Below are 20,176 nucleotides of genomic sequence, written 5' to 3' on the forward strand. Positions count from 1 at the left end.
AGAGCATTATAATCATATTTTTCTCCCCTCCTCTCACTTCTCATTTCCCCTTTTTGTTGCTGGCAGGAAATTGCGCAGAGGATCATTTATTCGGACACCACACAAGCTGAAAAGATGCCTCGAGGGGGCCATTGCTATCAATGCCAGTGTTGGCCTGTAATCCGTTTGAAATGCACGTATCTGTTAGACAGGGGGCTGAGGAGGCACCCTGCTTAGATGCTTGGCACAGGCCCGGATGGTGCCTGGCCTACAGCGGCGGCTGCACACTGGGATACTGCGCTTTACGTCTTGCACGTGTCCCAACAAATTATCAGTTTAAGGAGCATGCAGAGAGTTTTAGCACCATTACGTTCGCTTGCCCTGCATTATATTATCCTCCTTTTTGGCTGTCTCTCATACTCTGTTTCTCCTTTCATTGGCCTAAACACAAACAGGCTACAATTTGCATCTGAAGTCTTCAAATGAAGGCGATGATGTAGGCCAGACTATTGTAATATGCAATAACTAATCCAAAAGCTACCGGAAGACCTCAGAGACAGAAATATGGCAAGACTGTATGTTCCTGAAGAACACAGTGCCCTCTTTAATACTTCAATCATACCATAATTCATCTGACCTGGCAGGAAGACAGGCAGACGTAAAATGTTCTCTGTATTGTCGTTTGTATCTCTAGGGTTCAAAAGCTCCATTCATCTCTGGAGATGCTCCTATTTTTCAAAAGGGCAATGATTTTGCAGACTAATCGCTGCGGTGTGCTCAAATGCAAACAGGTTTTCTTTATTCAAGACTTTGCATGATATACTGCTTGTGGATTATTACCAAAAACAAACTTGCAAAAACCTCCAGACAAATAGCGGTGCTTCCCTGGCAGGGAAATGTACTTATTTATAATTGTTGATTTTGACTAATAATGTGCAGAAAAATAATGCAGACAAATAGTGCTGCTTTGCTAGCATATGAATAAAGTTAAAGTTAAAGTACCACTGATAGTCACACACACACTAGGTGTGGTGAAATTACCCTCTGCATCTTGCACTTGTTCCACCCCCTCGGAAGGTAAGGGGAGCAGTGAGCAGCAGCGGTGGCCGCGCTCGGGAATCATGTTGGTGATTTAATCCCCAATTCCAACCCTTGATGCTGAGTGCCAAGCAGGGAGGTAATGGGTCCCATTTTTATAGTCTTTGGTATGACTCGGCCGGGGTTTGAACTCACGACCTACCGATCTCAGGGCGGACACTCTAACATAAGCTTCCTTAATTGAAGACAGTGCATGATATTATGCGATACCTCACTGAACTTGGCAGTAAGAAGAAAGGAGACACTGAAAAAATATAAATAAGGGAAACACTGCCTGGCCAAAAAAGGTCACTGCCTAATTTAACTACCGGTAAGTAAATGGGTAAAAGTATCCCATTGAATGATTAGTGCATGGGTGATTGTATTGGCAACAAGTTTGGGGGCATGTCCCCTGCCCTTTTAAACATCCAGAAATAATGTCAAGCTATTGAGTGGAGAAGTCAAACAACAAAGCCAGCTGAAAAGCGGCTAGGGAAACTGCACTTTTTTTTGGAATTTTGCCTATAATTCGACAATCTTTATGTAAGACAGGAAAAAATATGTTTTACTTTTTTTATGCATTCTAAATAGTATATAAATGCGATCAAAAGTCCGCTTACAATGGAGCCCATGGGAGTCGCACTATTCTGCCTATAAAACCGTAAAAAACATCCAATCACCTCCATTAAGGTTTCATATACTGTATATGCTGTAGTTATATATGTAATGTAGTAACGGGCACATTTATAATAACATTTAATATTTACGTATTTTGCTAATTTTAGCATTAATTTCAAAATTGCATCACGATGTTCGCTTTTTTTTTTCAACAACATCACTGATGACTACGCACTGCAGACTTTATGAGAACCAACAAACATAATAAAACATCACTTACTATACAATGTCTGCTGTCAATAGGATGCAGACTGATAGAATGTTGTTATAGTCCCCTATAGATAAAGACTCATAATCCTAGCAAAGAAAAGAGAGGTGGAACAAAGCGTTTTTTTGTGTCATTCTCGCCATTCCCAAGTCTAAATTGGCTGTCAACATGTACCAAGATGTCAGAATACGTCCTCATCCTTCTATTAAGGTGAAGGGCATGATTTATGATCTACAAACATACAATATAATTCCACAAACAAGGAACCAGCCGACCACTCGATGATGTCAACGTAGGAACACAAGCTCGTGATCACGGCGCCGCTAGAAATAGTTTGCCTGCGTTAGCGCTTATAATAACAATGAAACTAATACTAGGTTAATATTCATGTCACAAAATGTAAATTATATTTTGTTGGTGGGTTTTGGATGGTTATTTATTGGATTTTATGGGCGGAATAGAGGACCTCCAATTGGTTCCATTTTAAGCAGACTTTTATTTAGGTTTACTCATTCACGAGTTAGAATGCATTAAAAAAAATTTTACATACATCGTCATGTCTTTCATAATAATTGTGGACAAAAGGCAAAATAAATTGCAAAAAGGTGTAGTTTTCCTATAAGACCGCCCACATGCTCGTTGATTGGCTTTCTGGGGCTGCCTTCCTGCCAGCGTGAAAATGATTGACAGCATGCAGTAGCTGATCAATAAGCGGTCAGATGCGAAGTAAGAGCGAATTTAACTCCACAAGACAATCGAAAAATCAAAACAAGATTAGTCTAGTGCTCCACTCAAAGGTAGTTACGTTGTTGACTAAGACTTGTGCAAAGAAAATAAGTACTCCATTTTCATTTGAAGTGTTTTTGATTCCTGGTTGCAGCGGTCATGGTTCAATTCCTAAACAGTAAATTAAATCATAATGCAATTTTGAAAAAAACTAAGTGAAGTTATTTATTTCACTCTGTTCATTAAGGTATGTATTACAAAAAACATGTTTAACAATTTTTTTCATATTACTCCAAAATCTAATCTAATCTAACCTAATCCCTTCAAACCAACTCTCCTCAAGCCACGCCCCCTGTACGCAAACCATGTGTGCCCCACGCCCCACTTCTGAAATTCAATTTCCTCCCTGAGGTGCCTAACTGAAATCAGCAATAAGAAGAAAATAGACAGCGAAACCACATTGTGCAAAAATCTAGAGAGAAGATAAACTGCCTGGGCAAAAAAAGTCACCTCCTGGAGTTAACTATAAGCAAATGGATAGAATTATGCAATTGGATCATTGGTGGATGGGTGAATATGTTTCAGCTGGCAACACGTTTTTTACTCTAACCGATGCAGTAAGTATGGAGGTTAATTTGTGTCTTTATTACGAAAGCTTTTTTTGGCACTGAATTTATGTACCGGTAACTGAATTTTTTACATCAAATTATGCTGTCAATTTTTTTGAAAATAAATTCAGTGTTTTAAAATTCAGTGTAAAAAATTCAGTTCAAAAAATTCAGTGTAAACAAATTCAGTGTAAAAAAATCTGTGTATAAAAAATCAGTGCTCAAAAATTCAGTTTAAAAATTTTTTGCGTAAATAAATTCATTGTAAAATAATTCTGTGTAAAAAGGCGGTGTATAAAGAATCAGTGTCGAAAAATGTGCTGTTTCAAAAAGGAAGACTCACTTCTGGTAAATTAAGACAGAAGCAATCGATCCTGTCTCAGAAACAGCTAATGAGGTGTCAAGTTTGAAGTCACATGACACGAGTCTTGCAAAAGAGCATAAAAAGGCAGCTAACTGGGCTATCTTGGCATAATACAACATAATTAACATTTCAATGCAGCCCGCTGGATATTTTCAAACTATAGAAATGATTCCAATGGTTATTATCTGCACTTCTGAGTGACATACGAAGCTCTGCTTCATGCATCAAATTATGCTGTCAATTTTTTTGAAAATAAATTCAGTGTTTTAAAATTCAGTGTAAAAAATTCAGTTAAAAAAATTCAGTGTAAACAAATTCAGTGTAAAAAAATTCAGTGTAAAAAAAATCTGTGTATAAAAAATCAGTGCTCAAAAATTCAGTTTAAAAATTTTTGCGTAAATAAATTCATTGTAAAATAATTCTGTGTAAAAAGGCGGTGTATAAAGAATCAGTGTCGAAAAATGTGCTGTTTCAAAAAGGAAGACTCACTTCTGGTAAATTAAGACAGAAGCAATCGATCCTGTCTCAGAAACAGCTAATGAGGTGTCAAGTTTGAAGTCACATGACACGGGTCTTGCAAAAGAGCATAAAAAGGCAGCTAACTGGGCTATCTTGGCATAATACAACATAATTAACATTTCAATGCAGCCCGCTGGATATTTTCAAACTATAGAAATGATTCCAATGGTTATTATCTGCACTTCTGAGTGACATACGAAGCTCTGCTTCATGCAGACCGGGCACGAACAGAGTGGGCAAAAAAGCCTGATAGCGGAGGCAGAGTTCTACAGCAATGTTCTGCAGAACAGTGATATTATATCGAATACATGGATGTTTTTTTACCCTTTGCGTTTATGTTTCGCCCTGTTTGTTGCTCTTGCTCGATTATAAAAGATGTCGATCAAGGAGGTGGTCCACAGGAGCGCAACGCATATTCTCAATCATCATCGGCGGTCACTCGAATGAGTATGACAATCCTCCTTGTAGGGGTGTATCCCTTTATGGAGGATACCTGTGCGTGACTTTGTTTTACGTGGTGAGACTGGTGCACAGACAGTCACCACACGATCCCTGACAGAATCGGGTCAGGGTCCAGTGGCATGTAGTCCAAGACGACTGGGGACCCTTTTCTGCTGCAGCCTTCTTCCGCCATCGCAGCCGTTGTGGTAGTTCTTAAATCTACCGTCTTCCGCCTGCTCCGCCGTTGAGATCTTCACTGTATCCCTGGCTAGGGGGCAGTCAGGTACTAGACCTTTGCCAAGGGCCACCTGGGGTAACAGTGATAAAGGGGTTAATTACCTCCTAGTGCCCTAAGACCCCATAGAGGAGCCTCTACTGCCGGATGCACTTTAACGTCATGCCCAGGACACATATTCTCAATACTCAGTGGTTTGTTGGTAATAATGTATATCGTAAATCCCACATTCCGTTTTTGAGGTGGTCTGTTTTGTTTTTTTTACTGAAAAAGACACTCGGATGTACATAAAAATACAGAATGTGGGATTTACAATATTAACTATGAACAATAAAACACTGAATGTTAAAATATATGAACGTTGTTCCTCTAATGCAGACCACCTCCTTGATCGACATCTTCTATAATCAAACAAGAGCAACACATATGCAACAAACACGGCGAAAAACAAAGGCCACAGGATAAAAAGCATCCACTTATTCGAGATGATATCACTGTTCCGATGGTCACCGTATTGTTTTAATCTATTAATGACCAAACTTTGCAATAGTTTGTGTCTGCAGACCCAGGGGCTGCACATTTAGCCCCGCAATTGTGGACCCGCACATTCAGACCCCTTATTGTTTTCCGACAGTGCCACCTACTGGTTGACTTTGAAATTGCAACTGCACATTCGCACTCCACATGGCAAAATCCAAATAAAATATCACGATGTAATTGTTTGTAGCACTTGGAACACCTTTTAAAGCCTTTGTACTAAATAACTAACAATACAATGAAAGTACTTTAAATGTTCTATTGCATGGGGTTATATTGATTAAACAGCCACAAATAGCCTACAATGAAATAGATTAAATGAAATGGTTTTAAATGTTTTTATTGCACAAGCTTAACTTTTCACAAAACAGCCTTTATGGCAATGCTCCTTCCTTCCTCAACTGCCTTTCCAGCCTCCTCCGGAACTCGTCCACTTCACTGAAAACAGACAAAATGATAACTAGTACTGATATAGAAAAACGATCAATGTTCTTACTTTTCTCCTCTTACCTTTGATGGACAACAGGCCCTGTTATGAAGACCTGCTCTGCCTCCTACCATTAAATGCCATTCACTGCACAAATGCCATATAAAAAGACCTAAAGAGATTTTTAAGCATCCATCCATCCATCCATTTTCTACCGCTTATTCCCTTTTGGGGTCGCGGGGGGCGCTGGAGCCTATCTCAGCTACAATCGGGCGGAAGGCGGGGTACACCCTGGACAAGTCGCCACCTCATCGCAGGGCCAACACAGATAGACAGACAACATTCACACTCACATTCACACACTAGGGCCAATTTAGTGTTGCCAATCAACCTATCCCCAGGTGCATGTCTTTGGATTTTTAAGCAATTAAATTTATTTTGATCAATACAAATACAATTAACACACCATTTATTTTGGCTTTAATAATTATGTAGCACGCACACGGTTATGCTCACTTCTGGAAAAATAACTTGGCAGATGAATTTCACATCATCAGTGTATTCCACTGTTGGAGTTGTGGCGAGGAGTGACTTCAGATGGTCTTCTTTTTTTCTTCGCTGTCTATGTAAACAGGGACCTGCTTCATCGCTGCCCACTTGGACAGCTTGCCACCAAGTATACTCTAAGAAAAATGGTTGGGAAGTTAATGATTTAGAGTGTGTGTTCCCTGAAATAGTGACTATAAATGGCAGTTGAATTAAATATATGTATATCGTAATACTGGAAAAAAGCCAGTTAGTTTGGTGGTGTGTGTAATACTATTTCTGAGAATAATTATATCAAAGGGTTGTTGTGGCAGAGTGCCTTTTAATCATTTAGCAGTAGTGATGAGAAAATGTAAACAATTTGTAAACTACAATCCAATGCTGCTCAGCTCCTTGTGAATGCACATTGAAGTCCACCAAGGCCTTTTTTTAGCCTTTAAACCACTGGCTGCTTGAAGTTGAGTCGTGAGACGACGCTGTTTAGGCACTCTGTACACAGGTGGCAGCTGTGGCCTCGGCAGTTCAAAAGGCAAACCACTTACCATGACCTAAAACAAGCAAATCATTAATGCAAATGATGACATTTAAAATAGCTAAATAATTGGTGCACAATTGACATGTATACATATTCCTGTTTGAAGCAGCTATACATAGCATTACAGGTTGATATTCTACTAATCTGGTCATTTATTTTGATCCTCCTAAACCACAATTTAAGAGGCAAGTACTGGAATCACTTGTTGATCACATATCAAGTGTTTATTATTAACATAGATCTGAACATGTTTTAGGATTGTCATACCTTTCTATTTTGAAACACCCCATTAATGCAGCTGGGATAGACCCCAGCACCCCCGCGACCCCGAGAGGGACAAGCGGTAGAAAATGGATGGATGGATTAAAATAAGGCACCCCCACTCCCTGATGTATGTCCATCTGAAAACATTTGCCAGTGGTGAGAAGAATTCTTATCTCATGATTTTTTTTCTCTTAAAATGAATAGTATGTTGTGACATAGACACCAACTGTATGATGCCACATTTATTTTTTAACATTTTTGATTAAACTTACCTCATGGAAAGCAAACCCCTGCCTTGTCACAATGGAAAAAGCATACAATAACATGGGAAATATAATACAAGGCAATTTTATTGATCAATATACAAAACCCAAAACCAGTGAAGTTGGCATGTTGTGTAAATCCTAAAAAATAAAAACAGAATACAATGATTTGCAAATCCTTTTCAACCTATATTCAATTGAATAGACTGCAAAAACAAGATACTTAACGTTCAAACTGGAAAACTTTATTTTTTGCAAAAATTAGCTCATTTGGAATTTGATGCCTGCAAAATGTTTCAAAAAAGCTGGCACAAGTGGCAAAAAAGACTGAGAAAGTTGAGGAATACTAATCAAACACTTATTTGGAACATCCCACAAGAGAACAGGCTAATTGGGAACAGGTGGGTGCCATGATTGGGTAAAAAAGCAGCTTCCATGAAATGCTCAGTCATTCACAAACAAGGATGGAACGAGGGTCACCACTTTGTGAACAAACGCGTGAGCAAATTGTCGAACAGTTTAAGAACAGCATTTCTCAATGGGCTATTGCAAGGAATTTAGGGATTTCACCATCTAAGGTCCGTAATATCATCAAAAGGTTCAGAGAATCTGGAGAAATCACTGCACGTAAGCGGCTATGCCCGTGACCTTCGATCCCTCAGACGGCACTGCATCATAAACCGACATAAGTGTGTAAAGGATATCACCACATGGGCTCACTAACACTTCAGAATACCATTGTCAGTAACTACAGTTGGTCGCTACATCTGTAAGTGCAAGTTAAAACTCTTCTATGCAAAACCAAAGCCATTTATCAACAACACCCAGAAACACCGCCGGCTTTGCTGGTCCCGAGCTCATCTAAGATGGACTGATGCAAAGTGGAAAAGTGTTCTGTGGTCTGACGAGTCCACATTTCAAATTGTTTTTGGAAACTGTGGACGTTGTGTCCTCCGGACCAAAGAGGAAAAGAACCATCCGGGTTGTTATTGCCGCAAATTTAAAAAGTCAGCATCTGTGATGGTATGGAGGTGTATTAGTGCCCAAAGCATGGTTAACTTACACATACGTGAAGGCACCAAAAATGCTGAAAGGTACATACAGGTTTTGGAGCAACATATGTTGCCATCCAAGCAGCGTTTGTTCATGGACGCCCTTGCTTATTTCAGCAAGACAATGCCAATCCACGTGTAACAACAGCGTGGCTTCATAGTAAAAGAGTGCGGGTACTAGACTGGCCTGCCTGTAGTTCAGACCTGTCTTCCATTGAAAATGTGTGGCGTAATATGAAGCCTAAAATACAACAACGTAGACCCCGGACTGTTGAATAACTTAAGCTGTACATCAAGCAAGAATGGGAAATAATTCCACCTGAAAAGCTTCAAAAATTGGTCTCCTCAGTTCCCAAACGTTTACTGAGTATTGTTAAAAGGAAAGGCCATGGAACACAGTGATAAAAATGCCCCTGTGCAAACTTTTTTGCAATGTGTTGCTGCCATTAAACTTTAAGTTAATGATTATTTGCAAAGAAAAAATAAGTTTCTCAGTTCGAACATTAAAATATTTACTGTCTTTGCAGTCTATTCAATTGAATATAAGTGGAAAAGGATTTGCAAATCATTGTATTCTGTTTTTATTTACGAATTACACAACATACCAACTTCACTGGTTTTGGGTTTTGGACATTGTTGACTGATGCCAAGACAGAAACAAACTTACACCTTACCATTAGCATACAAATAAATCCCAGTCATTCCCACATGTCTAGCGTGTCAAGCCCTAAAATGAACCAAAATAAAAGTGGGCATTACTGTACAGGCAAGAGTCAACGATTTTTCCAAACAAATCATGTATTTACACTAAGGCTGCAGCTAACGATTATTTTTCTATCGATTAATCTATAGATTATTTTATTTTTTCGATTAATCGGTTAATCTATAGATATTTTTTTTCGATTAATCTATAGATTTTTTTTCCTTTTACCGATTATTTTTTTATTTAAAATGAAGATGAAAAAATAAATGTAGGCCAGTTTTTTCAAAAGGCATGGCTTTTATTTACAAAAAAAAAAAGTATGGCCACTCAGTCAACATTGACAACAACATGACAAAATATTCTGTAACAATGTAAACATTTAAAACTTTTAACATTTAACAAAATTAAAAGTAGCTTATTTGCTTTTTAATGTGCAAATATAAAAGTAAACATCCAGTGCAATCTTAATATTCTGCAATAGTATAAGCATTTCAAAAGTAGAAGTATTGCTTATTTGCTAAAATGTGCAAAAATAAAGATAAACATCCAATACAAAAAAGTGCAAAACGAAATATTCTGTAACAGTGTAAACATTTCAACAAAAGTAAAAGTATTGCTTATTTTGCTTAATAACACAACAATGATAGTATGATTAAAGTGAAAGTTAATTGTTGGTTTGTACATAGTATATGTAACTGTTAATGTTGTAAAAGGTATTTGCACAACTAATTAACGTTAGCGTTAAAGAGGAGCGCATCTTTGTAAACACTGAACAGGCACGCCAAACGCGCCTCTCAGAGCGAAACAGTGTTTTAGTTTATGAATTTACAACGCAGATACAAATGACACATTCATGTTTTTGTGTAATGATGACAACGTATACTCACGCGGACGATTGACTAGTTGATGGTGATGGCAAGAACGCTGTCGGGTGTTTTCTTTTCAAATGTTCGTTTATAGCCGTTGTGCATACAACAACATTATTAGCAGAGGTGGGTAGAGTAGCCAGAAATTGTACTCAAGTAAGAGTACTGTTACTTTAGAGATTTATTACTCAAGTAAAAGTAAGGAGTAGTCACCCAAATATTTACTTGAGTAAAAGTAAAAAGTATATTGTGAAAAAACTACTCAAGTACTGAGTAACTGATGAGTAACATACACACATATATATATATATATATATATATATATATACACACACACACACACACACACACACACACACACACACACACACACACACACACACACATATATATATATATATACATATATATACATATATATATATATATATATACACACACACACATATATATATATATACACATATATATACATACATTGATATATACAGTATATAATTTATATTTATTTATTTTGCCGTTTTTGTTTACATGTTAAAGGTGTTTTAATGAATATACATGCATGTTTAACACATATAGATTCCTTTCTTTCATGAAGACAAGAATATAAGTTGGTGTATTACCTGATTCTGATGACTTGCATTGATTGTAAACAGACAGTATTGCTTATAACGTCCACGTTTTCAAATGGAGGAGAAAAAAAGTTCCTCCTTTCTTCTAATACCACATGAAAGTGGTTGGTTTTTGGTATCTTATTTGTCCATCTTCCATATTCGTTTTTATACACTTTACAAGAAATAAATTGGCGGCAAACTCCGTAGCTTGCTAGCTTGTTTGCGCAGGCTTTCGGAGACTCTTATTTTGAAAGCGCGGCGCGATGGTGCGGCACTTTTATTGTGAAGACAGGAACTGTGCAGTCAGTCTTTAGGCTTTTGACGGGATGTACGGTTGAAATAAAAAGTAGTATTTTTTCCTTCACACTTTTGATTGATTGATTGAAACTTTTATTAGTAGGTTGCACAGTACAGTACATATTCCGTACAATTGACCACTAAATGGCAACACCCCAATACGTTTTTCAACTTGTTTAAGTCAGGTCATGTGACCGCCTGGCTCTGTTTGATTGGTCCAACGTCACCAGTGACTGCATCTGATTGGTGGAACGGAGTGAAACGTCACCAATAAGGCAGGCACTTTGAAGGTCTGTCTGACAGACCAAAACAAACAAAGCGTACATTAACAGATCGATAAAAATTAGTAGCGAGTAGCGAGCTGAATGTAGATAAAAGTAGCGGAGTAAAAGTAGCGTTTCTTCTTAGGCCGTTTATTGAAATACTCCCACACTTTTGACGACTTTTGGCGTGCTTTTTTCCCCTCGCTCGCACCGCTCGCATCGTCTGCTTTGCGCTCCGCCATGACGGTAGTGTGACGTAAATATGCGACGCGTCGAAGCACAAAAACGGCGTCGACGTATTTACGTAACCGATGACGTCGACTACGTCGACGCGTCGTTTCAGCCCTAATTTACACTTAATGTATTATCATGCATAGCTGTCCTCTCTGTCCAGACCCCAGTATCTATTTGCAGATCAATTTGTCTTGAGAGAGAAATACAAACATTGATAAAACTAAAAGATGAAGCATCAAATTACTTTGAGTCTACAGTAGTTACCACGCGTTAGCCTACCCTACACACATGTAATTTTATTTATGTTTAATTTAATACACATCATATTAAAGTTATCTCATTACCTTAAAAACAAAATGTGCCTGCGAAGCTAGCTTCCAAAAAGGGCTAAGCTAGCTTAGACTAAATATCATAATTAGATACTATAGTTGACATGCATACAAGACTATTGTAGTAATTGTAAACGTATTATAGTTTGAAGTTAATTACGCTGTAAAATACAGTTTTAACAAAAACATTTATAAAGTTCAACAAACAAATGTGATTCACGTTCGATACTTACGTGCAGACCACATCCATCTTCCGTAGTCATGAACACCAAGTGCTAGTCTGAACGTGCAGCCTCCCGGTCTGCTGACACGTGCTTCTCAAACGTTACGCTCAAACATTTATTCAGTTCAGTTCAGTTCAGTTTCAGTTTATTTCGAACATGCATACGATAAATGTAATGCATCACATATTTTCAGTTGTTTCATTACAGCACGTCCGAAAAACAGTAGGAAAAAGCAGAGTTATTTTATCCTACCCCTTTTCATATCATATCAATTTTATTCCATTTCCTTGTTCTCTGTAACAGGACAGTGAATAAATAAATAATTAATATACCATAGTAAGTAAACAAATATTAAATACATAAATAATCATTATCTTAAAAAAAAAGGTTCAAGATGTTCATTATAATTGTTCTTCTTTGTACTTTGTGAACACTTTAGTTTGAACAGTCTATTAAACTGGATCATATTGGTGCTTTGTGTGATTTATTTGGTTAATCCATTCCATATTTTAATTCCACATACGGATATGCTAAAGGTTTTAAGTGGTGTACCCGCATACAAATGTTTTAATTGAGATTTTCCTCTAAGGTTATATTTCTCCTCTTTTGTTGAGAAGAATTGTTGTACATTCTTAGGTAGCAGGTTGTAGTTTGCTTTGTACATAATTTTAGCTGTTTGCAAATACACCAATTCAATAAATATAGGGTTTGTATGTTCTCTATATCCAACATTATGTATTATTCTAATTGATCTTTTTCGTAACAGTGTTAGTTAATGAAGCGCACATTTGTAGTTGTTTCCCCATATTTCTACACAATAACTCAGATATGGTAACACAAATGAGCAGTAGAGAATATGAAGTGATTTTTTGTCCTGAACATATTTTGTTTTATTGATTATTGACATGTTTCTTGCTACTTTGTGTTGTATATTTTTTACATGAGGTTTCCAGTTCATTTTGTCATCTATTATTACACCCAAAAATGTGTTTTCTTTTATCCTCTCCGTCTATTTGTATTTGTGTTTGACTTTCCCTTCTACCGTTACCAAATAACAGTATTTTAGTTTTACTGAGATTCAAAGATAGTCTGGTTTTGTCAAACCATCGTTTTAATTTTTAAACGCAGTTGTATCATCTGCAAATAATACTAATTTTAAGTCCTTCGTAACTTTACAAATGTTGTTTGTATAAAAATGTAACAATTTTGGTCCAAGTATTGATCCCTGAGGTACGCCACAAAAAATTTTCAGCCCTGTAGAAGTGTGTTCGCCTATCTTCATGTATTGCTTCCTGTTGGTTAAGTAGCTTCTTACCCAGTTCAAGACCAACCCTCTGATTCCATACCTTTCTAATTAGTTTATTAAGATATTATGATTGATTGTGTCAAATGCTTTTGTTAAAATCCATAAACACTGCAGCAGCAAAAAAAAATTATATCTTTTGCACTGGTAATCTCTTCCTTTATTTTGATTATTACCATTAATGTTTAAATTTTGTCTCTGTATCCATATTGGTTGTCTTTGAGTGTTTCATTTTTATTTATGAATTTGTCTATCCATCCATCCATTTTCAACCACTTGTCGCTTTCGGGGTCGCGGGGGGTGCCGGAGCCTATCTCAGCTGCATTGTTGTTAAACAGTTTTTCAATCATTTTAGAAAATTGTGGAAGTAGAGAAACAGGTCTGTAGTTTGTAAACTGGTGTTTGTCACCAGTCTTATAAATTGGTACGACTTTTGCTATTTTCATTTTGTCTGGGAATTTGCTTGTCTGAAATGATAGGTTGCTGATATGTTAAAGGTTCTGAAAGATATCTCTTCTATAACCTTTTTTATCGTTCCCATATAAATTCTGTTACAATCAGTTGAGATTTTTTTTGTCACAATATTGATTATTTCCTCTTTTGTCACACCTTCGAGGAACATAGAGCTGGGGTTTCTGTCTATAGCAGGGGTAGGGAACCTATGGCTCTAGATCCAGATGTGGCTCTTTTGGTGACTGCATCTGGCTCTCAGATAAATCTTAGCTGACATTACTTAACAGGATAAGTACTGAATAATTCCGCTGGTAATCACAGTGTTAAAAATAACGTTCAAAATATAAAACATTCCCATGCATTATAATCCATCCATCCGTTTTCTACCGCACCTGTTCAAGAAGTCGCATTAATGGTAAGAAGTATTTTATTTATTATTGGTTAGCTTTAGAATAACAATGTTATTAAAAAGAATGAGAGACTTATTATACTCTAAAACTGTTGATCTTACTTAAAAATGCACGCATTTAGTTGTATTCAGTGTTAAAACAAATATTATATGGCTCTCACGGAAATACATTTAAAAATATATGGCTTTCATGGCTCTCTCAGCCAAAAAGGTTCCCGACCCCTGGTCTATAGTCTCATTCAAGTCTTCAACTGACTCGGGATCTGGAATATTTTCTTCCAGATTTGGTCCAATGTTCACAAAGTACTTATTGAAGCTTTCAACTACTTGTTCATAATGTCATTTTTTACATTTCCATCTGTAAAGTATTTAGGATAATCCTTCTTAGCACCATTTTTGATAATGCTATTTAGGATGCCCCATGTTGCTCTCATATTGTTTTGTTCCGGTCCAATAATTGACTGTAATATTCTTTCCTCCTTATTCGTAGTATGTCAGTTAGCTTGTTCTTATACGTGTTGTACTTGTTTTCTGCCTCTGTAGATCTCTGCTATAAGTGTTCTATATAATGTATTCTTCTTGTTGCAAGCATTTTTCAGTCCTTTTGTCATCCATGGTGGATTATTTTTGTGTGTGGGATCTGAGCCGACCGAGAATGTCGTTGTGGCTTGTAAAGCACTTTGAGACACTTGTGATTAAGGGCTATACAAATAAACTTTGATTGATTGATTGATATTTTTCTTTTGCTTCTTACGAAGTTGTTTCAATAGACAGTGTTTGTCATAAAGCATCTTGAAGGTATTAAAAAAGTACAATATGCATCATTTTCACTGCATACATTGTCCCAACTTTGATTTCTCAGATTATTTTTGAAATGTTCTTCTTCTTGTAGTTTTCCATGATAGATTATGAAAACTGCCAGATGATCACTGATGTCGGATATTAGCAGACCACTTGTGGTAATATTATCAAAATTGTTAGTAAAAATATTATCAATAAGTATGGCACTGTGTCCTGAGATTCTACTTGGCCTTGTGATTTTAGGATATAAATTCAGCCTATACATTGTGTCCATAAAGTCATATATGGGCTTTTGTTTGTTTGGGCTCAAGAGGTCAATGTTGACCTGTCCAAATAAGAAAGATATTTTTTGACTGATTTCAGTAAAAGTTGCCTTAATCCAGTTCTCAAACGTACCAATGTTTGATTTAGGTGATCTATATATATAACTGATCAGTACGTTTTTGCTTTTTTCATGAAATATTTCAATGGTTATACATTCTAAGATATTATCAATAGCTAAGGACATATTTTTTACCACTTTTGTAGTTTAGGTTCTTCATCACGTACACAGCTACTCCCCCTCCGTTCTTGTTGGTTCTGTTGATATAATTTTGTTCATATCCTTCCAGGTCAACATCCACTTATTTTTTGGCATCCATCCATGTTTCTGAGATAGCAATAACTTTGAAGGGTTCGTTGAATTGTTCCAAAAAATGCTTCACATTGTTTTAGTTTGCATACAAACTTGCATACAAACTTCTGCATCATTTTCACTGCATACATTGTCCCAACTTTGATTTCTCCGATTATTTTTGAAATGTTCTTCTTCTTGTAGTTTTCCATGATAGATTATGAAAACTGCCAGATGATCACTGATGTCGGATATTAGCAGACCACTTGTGGTAATAATATCAAAATTGTTAGTAAAAATATTATCAATAAGTATGGCACTGTGTCCTGAGATTCTACTTGGCCTTGTGATTTTAGGATATAAATTCAGCCTATACATTGTGTCCATAAAGTCATATATGGGCTTTTGTTTGTTTGGGCTCAAGAGGTCAATGTTGACCTGTCCAAATAAGAAAGATATTTTTTGACTGATTTCAGTAAAAGTTGCCTTAATCCAGTTCTCAAACGTACCAATGTTTGATTTAGGTGATCTATATATATAACTGATCAGTACGTTTTTGCTTTTTTCATGAAATATTTCAATGGTTATACATTCTAAGATATTATCAATAGCTAAGGACATATTTTTTACCACTTTTGTAGTTTAGGTTCTTCATCACGTACACAGCTACTCCCCCTCCGTTCTTGTTGGTTCTGTTGATATAATTTTGTTCATATCCTTCCAGGTCAACATCCACTTATTTTTTGGCATCCATCCATGTTTCTGAGATAGCAATAACTTTGAAGGGTTCGTTGAATTGTTCCAAAAAATGCTTCACATTGTTTTAGTTTGCATACAAACTTCTGCTCTTTAAGTGAGTAATCGACAGTTTGTTGTCTATTTCAATGTTTCCGTTAACATGTTGATCTGTATAATAAAAACAATTAGTCCTGGTGTGAAAGAAAAAAATTGTATCTGGATCTACAGTATATCCTTATCTAATTCCGGACTATTGTAAACTATGCTTCTGAAGGTTTTCAGTTCCATACATTCCTGTTCACCAATCATTTGTGTTGCTCTATGAATGTCTATAAGTTTAGATGAGTGTGCAACTGAGTAAAGATCTTCTTGTTCGGTAATCTCATGGAGCGTTGTAATTTTGTAGTCGAATGTCAATGTTTGTTTTCCGTCAGACTTTCAACAAACTCGTTGTTGTTGTTGTAGGTGCTGGGAGTTTAAATATTCGTCCAGATCCTTGATGTCTTTGACAACTACGACTCTTGATTGTGGACCTCCATTCAGCTGTATATAGATTTTGCAGTTGGTGCTCCAAGTTCCCAGAATTTTTCCCCCGTTTCCTCAAGTTGCATGCTTTCTTGGCGGTTTTCAGAGGTGCTCGTTCATGTCCACATTTGTGCCCTTCAACTTTTTTGCCTATGTCCGCAATGCCATTTTGGATTTCCTGTTGGCGAGCTTAACGATGGTGACTGGCGTTGTGTTCTTGCCTCTTCTATTTCTCCCTCAATGAATGCATCCAAACCTGTCTTCTTCATTAAGTTTACCTGAACATCATTATTAAGCACCATCTATTGATCACATTGTGTATCACAGTCAGTTTAGCTGCATATCATGACGCAGAAACCGTATGTCACTCAAAAGTGCAGATTTTAACCATTGGAATCATTTATATAGTTGAAAATATCCAGCGGGCCGCATTGCCATGTTAATTATGTTGTGTTATGCCAAGGTAGCCCAGTTAACTGCCTTTTTATGGTGTTTTGCAAGACCCGTGTCACGTGACTTCAAACTTCACACCGCATTGACTTGTTCTGAGATAGGCTTGATTGCTTTAGTCCTTAATTTGCCGGAAGTGAGTCTTGCTTTTTTGAAGCAGCAAATTTTTCGACACTGAATTTTTCAGCACTGAATTTTTTTTACACTGAATATTTATACACTGAATTTTTATACACTGGATTTTTTTACATAGATTTTTTATACATGGAAATTTTCAACACTGAATTTTTATTGCACACTGAATTGTAAAACACTAGATTTCTTTTTCTATGAAATTGTCAGCATAATTCGATGTAAAAAAATTCAGTTCACAAAATTAAAACGCAAAAAAAATTCAGCTTTCGTAATATAGACACAAATTAACCTCCATAGTATGCAGCTTCACGTTTGTAAAACAACCATGCGAAAGACATCCTGTGGTTGTGGAGAAGATGTTCATCCGTTTCAAAAGGGTCATATTAATGGCATCCATCAAGCATGAGACGACATCTAAGACGATTGCAGAAACTAATAAAACAGGTTGATCTGTGCAAAATGCATGATTAAAAAGAGAAAGAACAGTGGGGAAACTTCACGCGGTGGTCTGAATCTCCTCTAATGATTATAAGGTCTTGGCCACAAAAAGTGAAAGCAACTTTGTCCAGATATAAATGTTGAGACACTGCAAAAGCTTGGGGAGATTATGCCACGGTAAATGTGTGATCTGGCAGTGTTGAAGCACTATTCCTATCAAATGGATAACTGTCTGTGTAAATGAGTACCATTTTAACAAACTGCATTCTGTGTGACTATTCCCATTGATGTTGAAAAAGCATTGAAAAGCAACAGATACAATTTATACTGCTTTGTATTTCTACTAAGGATGAGACACTTGTTGTTGGGATTTTGTTTGCCTCTCTGGTGCACATTCATTGTTGCCATTGCAATTGAAGCTTAGTGGAGTATAATTCCTTTCCATACTTGTGTGTGTGTGTGTGTGTGTGTGTGTGTGTGTGTGTGTGTGTGTGTGTGTGTGTGTGTGTGCACGTGTGTGTATTTGCCCATAACCAATCTCTCACACTATTTTGTCCTTTTCTTCAGCAACACAATATCATCTGCAATGATAGCTCCTCAGTGTTTACTGCTCGCTAGACTACAAATGTGTCCAAATAATTTGTTCTCTATAAATCGTTCTCTTCTTGCCCCTATTTCCTCATTTTTGACACTGGATTCTGCCACAATGCATTTATCCCGCGTCCTCTTCCACCTTGACATACTTTGTACATTACAGTCGCTAAAAGTATTTGCTCTGGCATTTTATTATGTTATGCTTATAGGTGTCAGAGTTTGTAGTTGACGAACCCCAAGATGCAGAGATGGCAGCAGGCTTGGTACAATAAAACATGTTTTTAATGTTCAAAAATAAGAAAATGAAAACACGAACCAGAAAACAGGAAGCAGGAACAGGAGTCAGGATCCAGGGAATAGCTTAACGACAGCATACAGCAAACAACGACACGACAGGTAGTAACGACAATGATCCCGCAATGACTGGAGGAGAAGGCAGGTTTAAATAGTAGCTGGCTGATTGACACCAGGTGTGGCCAGGTGTCAATCAGCCACAGCTGAGGGGAAGCAGCACTCAGGGAGACACTCAGGAAATGAAGAAAAAATAAAAGCGCTGACAGGAAACTACGACAAACAGAGAAAAAACTAACATAGTCAAACTGTCAGGGACAAGCCTGACAATAGGACTGATATCTGATGTTATTTGGAATGCCCTCTCCGTTTTTTCAGCTGCCATGGCAACAACAGCAACTAAAAAAGTGATGCCGATTTTCCCCTACAGAATTCGGAGTCAAATTAGAATTATTCCGTCTTTGAAGAAGTTTTTTAAATCCTATCTGATTTGCATGATGTTTACATTGAGTATGTAGAGTCAAAAACTGTCAAACCAGAATCAGTCTGCATCTGAAACCAATTATACATTTAGCTGCAATCTAAACTGGTTGTAGGAAATCCCATCAAAATGTTTATATCCCCATGAAAAGCCTGGTCTATTTATTTTGTTGAGAGTTGAAAACTTCCTCAAATCACTGCAGAGAAACCTCGTTTTCAGGAGGTTATCTGTCAAATCATATCTAGTTTGACACAAATTGGGTTTGCCTGTGCACGCTAGATTTGGTGCATTTATTTAACATGTTAATTTGATTGAACAAGGACAATTCCTGGTGCTTGGTAAAGGTAATGGTTTAGTTGACATAAATCATATTAAGAAACATAATTTGTTTACATTTTTACAATTCTACAAGCCTAAAAAAGGAGCAGTAAGAAAGTTCATATGCTTACACATAAGAACACAGTGAATAACAACATTGTAAATAATACTGAATAACACAGTAAATACAAAAAAGTAAAGTACAGTGGCAAGGTGTGGCACAGTGCAAATCGCAGTCTTTACTGTCTACATGTATGTGTGACTACTACCTCCATGACTAGAGGTGTGTGTGAGTGTGCATTGAGGGATGGATTTTACAGCTCTGGGGAAAAGCTGTCTATGCCTGGTGGTTTTGGTCCTAATGCTCTTGTATCGTCCCCAAGAAGGGAGCAGTACAAATAGTCTGTTGACCAGGTGCGATCTGATGCTGTCCGTCAGGAATTTGATCTACTGGTTTGAATACTTAAAGTAGGTAAAAGGCGCCATGGAGAAAAAAAGACTCAGTCAGGTCACAGAAAAGAGAGCTGAACGGAAATGGTGCAAATCAAAGCTCCAAGTTGATTATGAGATTAACAAAGAAAAGTTAAGTGTGTTGAACCAGACTTTGCATAAAATAACCATCATCACAAACCGCCATA

The 20,176-nt window shown here is 37.0% G+C and overlaps 1 protein-coding gene across 2 annotated transcripts in view; it reads left to right on the forward strand.

The window, feature by feature from the left end:
* prr16 (proline rich 16) overlaps window positions 1-20,176 on the forward strand; it is an 87,092-nt gene that overhangs the window by 1,534 nt on the left and 65,382 nt on the right. The gene's annotated exons all lie outside the window — the stretch shown is intronic.

The sequence above is a fragment of the Nerophis lumbriciformis genome, linkage group LG33, assembly GCF_033978685.3.
Source record: "Nerophis lumbriciformis linkage group LG33, RoL_Nlum_v2.1, whole genome shotgun sequence".
Lineage (NCBI taxonomy): Eukaryota > Metazoa > Chordata > Actinopteri > Syngnathiformes > Syngnathidae > Nerophis > Nerophis lumbriciformis.